This window comes from Xyrauchen texanus, chromosome 9, assembly GCF_025860055.1.
Source record: "Xyrauchen texanus isolate HMW12.3.18 chromosome 9, RBS_HiC_50CHRs, whole genome shotgun sequence".
NCBI lineage: Eukaryota > Metazoa > Chordata > Actinopteri > Cypriniformes > Catostomidae > Xyrauchen > Xyrauchen texanus.
The window spans coordinates 1,891,083-1,900,308 of NC_068284.1; positions in this window are offsets into that span (position 1 = coordinate 1,891,083).

The following is a 9,226-nucleotide window of genomic DNA, read 5'->3' on the forward strand; positions in this document are numbered from 1 at the left end:
ATACTGGTCCATTCATAGAACTTTGCACTTAATAGTATATCAACACTATATATAATCTATATAAGGGAAAAAAGGGCTGGTTGTCATATTTTTATTTTCTATGTCAATTTCTGAATAGGTAAATACTTTAAAGTGTCAACTATACAAAAGCTGTTGAACATTTTAACCGTTATTGCCCAGGCGGAAGAAAAATATTGAACACAAGTTGACCCAATAGCAGGATTTGTGGTCAATTGTGGTCAGTACTGTATATGGGATAAGTTGTCACATAAATAAATTAATAATGTAAAAAATAATAATGATTAGGAATTCTGATTTAACATGTTGATTTATTGTGATTAATTACATAAACAATAATGTGTTAAAAACATTAATGCAGTTAATCATGCCTCATGACCCTGTATTTAAATCCTGTAATAAAATAAATACATTTCTAACATCGGAGCAATTCAAGCTTGTAACTTTGTGTTTTTACGAGTTGCTTCAGCAGGGGGCAGTCAGCCTCAACAAACTGCACAAGCAGCACATCCACAGAATGAGAGCCAGTGTCGTGACAATTTTTGACTGTATGATCATGTTTAGGGGTAGGTGCAGGGGTGGCCTTTAGGGATAGGGACCAATGACTCCAAACTATGATTAGGGTTAGGGGTAGGGGTGAGCTTTATGGATAGGGATCAAACAGGAAGTGGGGAGTCTGGCGAATCTGGCGAGGAGTACGATTTCGGCACAGCACTGGTCACACATGACGCGTTCTTGACAGCTGGACAAAGTACAAAGAAATTCAGGGATCTCGAGACACGACAATTACAAGTTTGAACTACTTTAATTTTTCTTTAAAAGGGTGGCTGTGGCTCAGTTGGTAGAGCGGGTCAGCCATTAATTGCAAGATTGGTGGTTCGAATCCCAGCCCACATGACTCCACGTGCTGAAGTGTCCTTGGGCAAGACACTGAACCCCAAGTTGCTCCCAATGGCAGGCTAGCACCTTGCATGGCAGCTCTGCTGTCATTGGTGTATGAATGTGTGTGTGAATGGGTGAATGAGACACAGTATAAAGCGCTTTGAATACTGTTAAGGTTAATAAGGTGCTATATAAGTGCAGACCATTTTAGTATACTTTTTTTACTTTTTCCACAGTACTGTGAATGTTTAATGGGATGTGTTCAATAAAGACATGAAATATTATAATTGTTTGTGTGTTGTTAGCTTAAGCACTGTGTTTTTTCTGTACTTATGACTCGTGAAGATGAGATCCCACAGTTAAACTATTATGGAGCCCAAAACTATTCATGTGAAGTATCAACTGTATTAACCAACAAAAGTAATAATGAATCAGTTGTGTACAATGACAACATATAAAAACATGTGACAACTTGCCCCTAATAAAAACAGAGAACACAGTTCAATCTAGGGTGATTATATTGTGTTCACTTTTTTACAGCTATATTACGATATTGGGAATTTAGTTTGAAGGACATAATTCACAAAAATGACTTTTATTTAAGATTTTAAGTTTTAAACAAGATGTTTGAACGCAAAACACAAAGTTAGAGAAAACACTGTTAATATTATGTGATCCCATCTTCTTAACACTCTTAAGCAGATTCTTTACCAAAGAGATTTATCATTGCAATTAAGTATGAACAAAAATACACTCACCTAAAGGATTATTAGGAACACCTGTTCAATTTCTCATTAATGCAATTATCTAATCAACCAATCACATGGCAGTTGCTTCAATGCATTTAGGGGTGTGGTCCTGGTCAAGACAATCTCCTGAACTCCAAACTGAATGTCAGAATGGGAAAGAAAGGTGATTTAAGCTATTTTGAGCGTGGCATGGTTGTTGGTGCCAGACGGGCCGGTCTGAGTATTTCACAATCTGCTCAGTTACTGGGATTTTCACGCACAACCATTTCTAGGGTTTACAAAGAATGGTGTGAAAAGGGAAAAACATCCAGTATGCGGCAGTCCTGTGGGCGAAAATGCCTTGTTGATGCTAGAGGTCAGAGGAGAATGGGCCGACTGATTCAAGCTGAGAGAAGAGCAACTTTGCCTGAAATAACCACTCGTTACAACCGCGGTATGCAGCAAAGCATTTGTGAAGCCACAACACGCACAACCTTGAGGCGGATGGGCTACAACAGCAGAAGACCCCACCGGGTACCACTCATCTCCACTACAAATAGGATAAAGAGGCTACAATTTGCAAGAGCTCACCAATATTGGACAGTTGAAGACTGGAAAAATGTTGCCTGGTCTGATGAGTCTCGATTTCTGTTGAGACATTCAGATGGTAGAGTCAGAATTTAGCGTAAACAGAATGAGAACATGGATCCATCATGGCTTGTTACCACTGTGCAGGCTGCTGGTGGTGGTGTAATGGTGTGGGGGATGTTTTCTTGGCACACTTTAGGCCCCTTAGTGCCAATTGGGCATCGTTTAAATGCCACGGCCTACCTGAGCATTGTTTCTGACCATGTCCATCCCTTTATGGCCACCATGTACCCATCCTCTGATGGCTACTTCCAGCAGGATAATGCACCATGTCACAAAGCTCGAATCATTTCAAATTGGTTTCTTGAACATGACAATGAGTTCACTGTACTAAAATGGCCCCCACAGTCACCAGATCTCAACCCAATAGAGCATCTTTGGGATGTGGTGGAACGGGAGCTTCGTGCCCTTGATGTGCATCCCACAAATCTCCATCAACTGCAAGATGCTATCCTATCAATATGGGCCAACATTTCTAAAGAATGCTTTCAGCACCTTGTTGAATCAATCCCACGTAGAATTAAGGCAGTTCTGAAGGCGAAAGGGGGTCAAACACAGTATTAGTATGGTGTTCCTAATAATCCTTTAGGTGAGTGTAGATATTTATATACACTTTTATGCCATTAAAATCAATGTGTGTAATACTGTAAAATGACATTAAAAGAGTTTTAACACTCTGTATGTGTCGCTCCGCCTCTTGTTTTGCATCTGTCTTTTATAAAGGACATCAAATAGCGAGAGAACAGCTGGAGTTGAACAGCACCTGTTTCCTACACTTCCACTACACATGCGGTTCAGTGGCTTCAAAGAGCCACAGGAGCTGACCTCCGCTAAAAGCCATGCCAATATCAAACACATACAGAAGTCATGGAAACTCTCACATGACATTCATAGAGAACCAAACGTCAAGAACCACATGCACACAGAGAAAATACTCAAATAGTTATATTGAACACTAAAAAAGTCAAGTGAATTGGCATGTTTTGAGTTAGTTGGTACAGTTGTACAATAAAGCTTATGCAAAACTGAGACCATACAACTTGATCTATTGAACACTACCTGTAAAACACGTTTTGAGTCTGGACATTTGAAATGTAATCCCATTAACCCCCAGGGGTAGAACATGGGTTAAGAAGGCAAAAATTGAGGGCCTGGGTAGCTCAGTGGTAAAGACGCTGGTTCGCTAGGTTTGCTAGTTAGCTAGTTGGAATCCCAGGGCATGCTGAGTGAGTCCAGTCAGGTCTCCTAAGCAACCAAATTGGCCCAGTTGCTAGGGAGGATAGAGTCACATGGGGTAACCTCCTCGTGGTCGCTATAATGTGGGACGCTCTCGGTGGGGCGGGTGGTTAGTTGTGCGCGGATGCCACGGCGGATGCCACGGATGCCGCGGATGCCACGGCAGATGCCACGGTGGATGGCGTGAAGTCTCTGTAGTAACACGCTCAACAAGCCACATGATAAGATGTGCGGGTTGACTGTTTCAGACTCGGAGGTAACTAAGATTCATCCTCCACCACACAGATTGATGTAAGTCACTACGCCAGCACGCGCATTGGGAATTAGGCAGTCCAAATTAGGGAGAAAAAGGGGAGAGGGGAAAAAAGGCAAAAATGAATAGTTACTGTAATTAAGAAATCATATAACGTTTGGTTACGTATGTAACCTCCGTTCCCCGAGGGAGGGAACGACACGTTGTGTCGGAGAAGCGACACTAGGGGTCTCTCTTGAGCACCGATATTCACCTCTGATCTTATTGAAAAGGGCCAATGGGAGTTGGCGGTCGGTATTTGCATATCCCGCCCCCGGACATACGGGTATTTAAGCGGCGCAAATACGGGAGTTCATTCAGGATTTTTCTGAGGAGCCGGAAATGGTCCGGCCACAACAGTGGCTCGGTTCAGTGACATGGCGGAGGAAAGACACAACGTGTCGTTCCCTCCCTCAGGGAACGGAGGTTACATACGTAACCAAGCGTTCCCCTTCTGTCGCTCTCTCCACGTTGTGTCGGAGAAGCGACACTAGAGACCCATTCCAATCTTGCCATGCGCTGAACCTTGTACGTGGACCGCCCGATACAGAGGCGGGCAGGGATTTCATCCAGTGCCACGCATCGTCTGTATCTGGCTGCACGTACCCTTCCCCAATGCCCCATAAGAACATCGGAGTCCTTCTAGTTACCCTGGGAGGGGAACAAGGCGATGTTTGCCAACATGGGAACGGGCCAGCCTGGCTGGGCCTCTTTTCTCTCTATGTTTCTCGCATAGAGCAATCACGGCCGGGGCCCTTACACGCATATAGGGAAGGGGGTCTTACCCAGACCTTGCGGAGACCACACCTGCCCTTTTTCTTGGGGAGGAAAAGTGGTAGACACGTCACACGGCCGTCTTAGGGCTCATGTGGAAAGTATGGTGCGGTGGTAGATCCAGCCTTGAAAGGGGGGAGTTGCTACAGCACGGCGACCGAGGCAGCTGTAACTGCCTAAGGGAGACACGGGGGTCCGCTCGTAAGGGGACAGAACCGTGGAATTACACACAGGGGGAGTCCGAACAGGAGGCCTTCTTATTTTACCTGTGGAGCCCCTATACCAGTACGGGGTGGCCATCAGGGTACCCGCAGTGGCTTGGTTCGGTGATTTCCTCCGCTGAACCACGGACCCGGAGGGCTGGGGAGGAATCGACCAGGGGCCCGACTCGGAGTGGGGCGTCCTGAGAAGGCGCACTACTTTACCTTGACGTCAGGAAAAGGGCGCTGGGTGCAAGCGATCCACCCGGCCGGTCGGTCTACGTGTTACCGAGTTCTACGGGCTCGGACCTGAGAAAACACGAGACGCAACCGACTCAACGCGGAGGTTGTAAAACCTCGCGAAGTTGTTGGGTGTTGCCCAACCCGCGGCTCTACAGATGTCTGCTAGGGAGGTGCCCTTGGCCAGTGCCCACGAGGACGCAACACCCCTTGTTGAGTGAGCTCGGACCCATAAGGGTAGGGGCACGGCCTGGGTGTGATAAGCCAGTGTGATGGCATCGACAACCCAGTGGGCGAGCCTCTGTTTGGAGACGGCATTCCCTTTCTGCCGTCCCCCAAAGCAGACAAAGAGCTGCTCAGAGCATCTGGTGCTCTGTGTGTGGTCCAGGTAAATGCGCAGGGCGAGCACTTGGCACAGCAACGAAAGGGCTGGGTCTGCCTCCTCCCGGGGCAGCGCTTGCAGGTTCACTACCTGATCTCGGAATGGTGTGGTAGGAACCTTGGGCACATAGCCCGGTCGCGGTCTTAGGATCACAGACGTATCCGCCGGACCGAACTCCAGGCAAGTGTAAGCTGACAGAGAGCGCTTGCAGGTCCCCGACCCTCTTAATGGAGGCAAGCGCGATCAGCAGGGCCGTCTTAAGAGAGGGCCCTGAGTCCAACTGATTCGAGCGGCTCGAAGGGAGGTCTCTGGAGTCCTGCCAAGACTACCGAGAGATCCCAGGAGGGAACTAGGCCTGGCGGGAGGGATTCAACCTCCGGAGCCTCTCAGGAACCTGAGGATCAGGTGCGTGCTTACCCAAAGACTTGCCGTCTACAGGATCGTGGTGGTGGCGATAGCGGCAACATACACCTTGAGGGTGGGCCGGGGACAGCCTCCTGTCCAGCCTCTCCTGTAGGAACAGAAGCACTGACCTAATCGGCGCATTTCTGCGGGTCTTCGGCTCGGGAAGAACACCAATCTGCGAACAAAGCGCCACTTTAGGGCGTAAAGGTGCCTAGGTAGAGGGGCTCTGGCTTGGTTGATGGTATTCTAGCGGTGGCCGGTAAGCCGGCTAGCTCTTCCGTGTCCCGTCCAGGGACCAGGCGTGGAGGTTCCAGAGGTCTGGTAGCGGGTGCCAGAGTGTGCCCGTCCCTGAGAGAGGAGGTCCTTTCTCAGGGGAATTAGCCAGGGAGGAGCTGTCGCGAGGAGCCTGAGTTCCGAGAACCAAGTCCGAGTGGGCCAGTAGGGGGCCACCAGCGTGACTTGCTCCTCGTCCTCCTGACCTTGCACAGCACCGGTGCAAGAAGGCTCACTGAGGGAAATGCGTACTTGCGCAGCCCCGAGGGCCAGCTGTGTGCCAACGCGTCTGTCCCGAGGGGAGCCTCTGTTAGGGCATACCAGAGCGGGCAGTGGGAGGTTTCCTAGGCGGCGAACAGGTCTACCTGGGCCTTGCCAAACCGTTCCCAAATCAGCTGGACCGACTGGGGTTGACGCCTCCACTCCCCGCCGGGCAGGCGTTGTCGTGATAGCGCATCCACGAGCTTGCCGGGGATGTGAGTGGCACACAGCGACTTGAGTCGCTGCTGGCTCCATAGGAGGAGACGGCGGGCGAGTTGTGACATGTGGCGGGAGCGTACGCCGCCTTGGCGAGTTATGTACGCCACCACCGTGGTGCTGTCCGATCTCACGAGGACATGTTTGTCCCGAACTAACGGGAGGAACTTCCTGAGAGCAAGAAGGACGGTCAGCAACTCCAGGCAATTGATGTGCCAATGCAGCGGGGCCCCTTTCAAACGGCCCGCTGCTGCGTGCCCGCTGCACACGGCACCCCACCCGGACCGGGAGGCATCGGTTGTGACCAGGACGCGTCGGGACACCTGCTGCAGGGGCACTCCTGCCCGTAAAAAGCAGAGGTCTGTCCAGGGTCGGAGTGTTTTGAGGCAGGCGGGGGTGATCCTTACCCGATGCGTGCCGCGGTGCCATGCTTGTCTCGGGACTCGAGTCTGGAGCCAGTGCTGGAGTGGTCTCATATGCATCAACCCCAGTGGCGCGACCGCCACAGAGGACGCCATATGCCCCAGGAGCCTCTGGAAAAGTTTTAGAGGGACCACTGTGCCTGGCTTGAAGGAAGCGAGGCAGTCCAGCACCGACTGAGCACGCTCGCTCGTGAGACGTGCTGTCATTGAGACTGAGTCTAACTCCAACCCGAGAAAGAGATGCTCTGAACGGAGTGAGCTTGCTCTTTTCCCAGTTGACCTGAAGCCCCAAGCGGCTGAGGTGCCGGAGCACCTGGTCTCTGTGTGTGCATAGTAACTCTCGAGAGTGTGCTAGCATGAGCCAGTCGTCGAGGTAGTTGAGAATCGCGGATGCCGGCTACTCGTAGCAGGGCAAGGGCGCCTCTGCGACTTTCGTGAAGACGCGAGGGACAGAGACAGGCCGAAGGGGAGGACTTTGTACTGAAACGCCTGGCCGTCGAACGCGAACCGTAAGAAGGGTCGGGTGTCGTGGAAAAATTGAGGCGTGGAAGTACGGCGTCCTTCAGGTCCACCGCTGCGAACCAATCTAGATGCTGAACGCCAGCCAGAATATTTCTCTGCGTAAGCATTTTGAACAGGAGTTTTAACAAGGCCCGATTGAAAACTTCGCAAGTCCAGGATTGGTCAGTAAGCCGCCGCCTTTCTTGGGTACAATGAAGTAAGGGCTGTAGAAACCCTTCCTCATTTCGGTTGGAGGGACGGGCTCTACAGCGCCCTTGGCTAAGAGGGTCGCAATTTCTGTGCGCAGGGAACTGGCATGCTTCGCCGTGTACTGCGGAAGCGGGCGCCCTGAAGGGGCGGGAGCGAGCAAACTGAATTGCGTAACCGAGTCGAATGGTCCGGTGCAGCCAGCGTGATGCGTTGGGAAGCGAAAGCCACGCTTCCCAGCTCTGTGCTAGGGGCACCAAAGGGACGAGTATTTTGGACGTACCCGGCGAGGCCTCGCAGCGGGGCGGAACAGGTAATGCAGCGTCGGCTCAGCGAGGCTGAGGTGCTGAGAATAGACTCAAGGCACTTACCTTGCTCTGCGCGCCCGGCAGGGGGCGGGTTCTTGACTGAGGAGGAGGTCTGATGTTGGCGTCCTCTGGACTCGTCTGAACCGGCCAGCCGGGGGACAGTCGTGGGCAGGCAGAAGGCGGGATCACCGCGTCCGGTGTACCGGGACTGTTGTGATCTGAAAGCAGATTGCCGTGAGAACGGCATTTGCGGGCCAGGTGACCCAGAGGCAAAGGAAATAGCTCTTTTATTGAGAATGTGGGTACCACAGCCCCCGTCAGGGGGTGTGGCAAATGAAAAAACAAAGGATTCTCCTCCCGGCCCTCCACCGGGGATGGAGCGGTCTTACCACCTCCGGAGCTAACGTCTTCGGCTCTGGATCGGCTGTCTCAGGAGCGGCTTAGGAGCCTTCCGGGTCCTGGAGGGGTTCGTGAGACAGGGGGCGTCGCCGCCTGCGGAGTGCTTCGACGCTGGGGCTGAGAGCTGGGCCCGGGTTGAGGCGGAGCAGGAGCTGGTTTCCTCGCAGGGGGCGCCCTCGGCGGGCAGACGGGGCAGGGCCCGTAGCGTAGCGGCATGATGTGCGAAATGGCCTCCGTCTGCTTCTTCACCGCGGAGAACTGTTGGGCGAAGTCCTCAACGGTGTCACCGAAAAGGCCAATCTGAGAGACAGGTGCGTCCAGGAAGCGGTTTTTGTCAGCCTCACGCATCTCGACCAGGTTGAGCCAAAGATGGCGTTCCTGGACCACTAGGGTGGCCATCGTCTGTCTGAGTGCCTGCGCTGTGGCCTTCGTCACTCTCAGGGCGAGGTCGGTCGCTGAGCGCAGTTCCTGCAGCACATCAGGATCAGGTCCACCCCTGTGCATGTTTCTGAGAGCTTTGGCCTGGTGGACTTGCAGGAGGGCCATTGCATGCAGGGCGGAGGCAGCGCACCGTAGTGTAGGCCTTCGCGTTAAGCGAGGATGTTGTCCTACAGGGCTTGGATGGGAGTACGGGGCGACCCCGCCAAGAGGTAGGGCTACCGGGGCATAGATGGTGCGCAACTGCCCTATCAACCTGGGGAATCGCGTCGTACCCGTGGCGCTCTCCGCCGTCGAGGGTGGAGAGAGTGGAGCGGGTGGCACCTAGACGAGCGGAGAGCGGGGCTCTCCACGTAGACGTCAGCTCATCATGCACCTCCGGGAAGAAAGGGACCG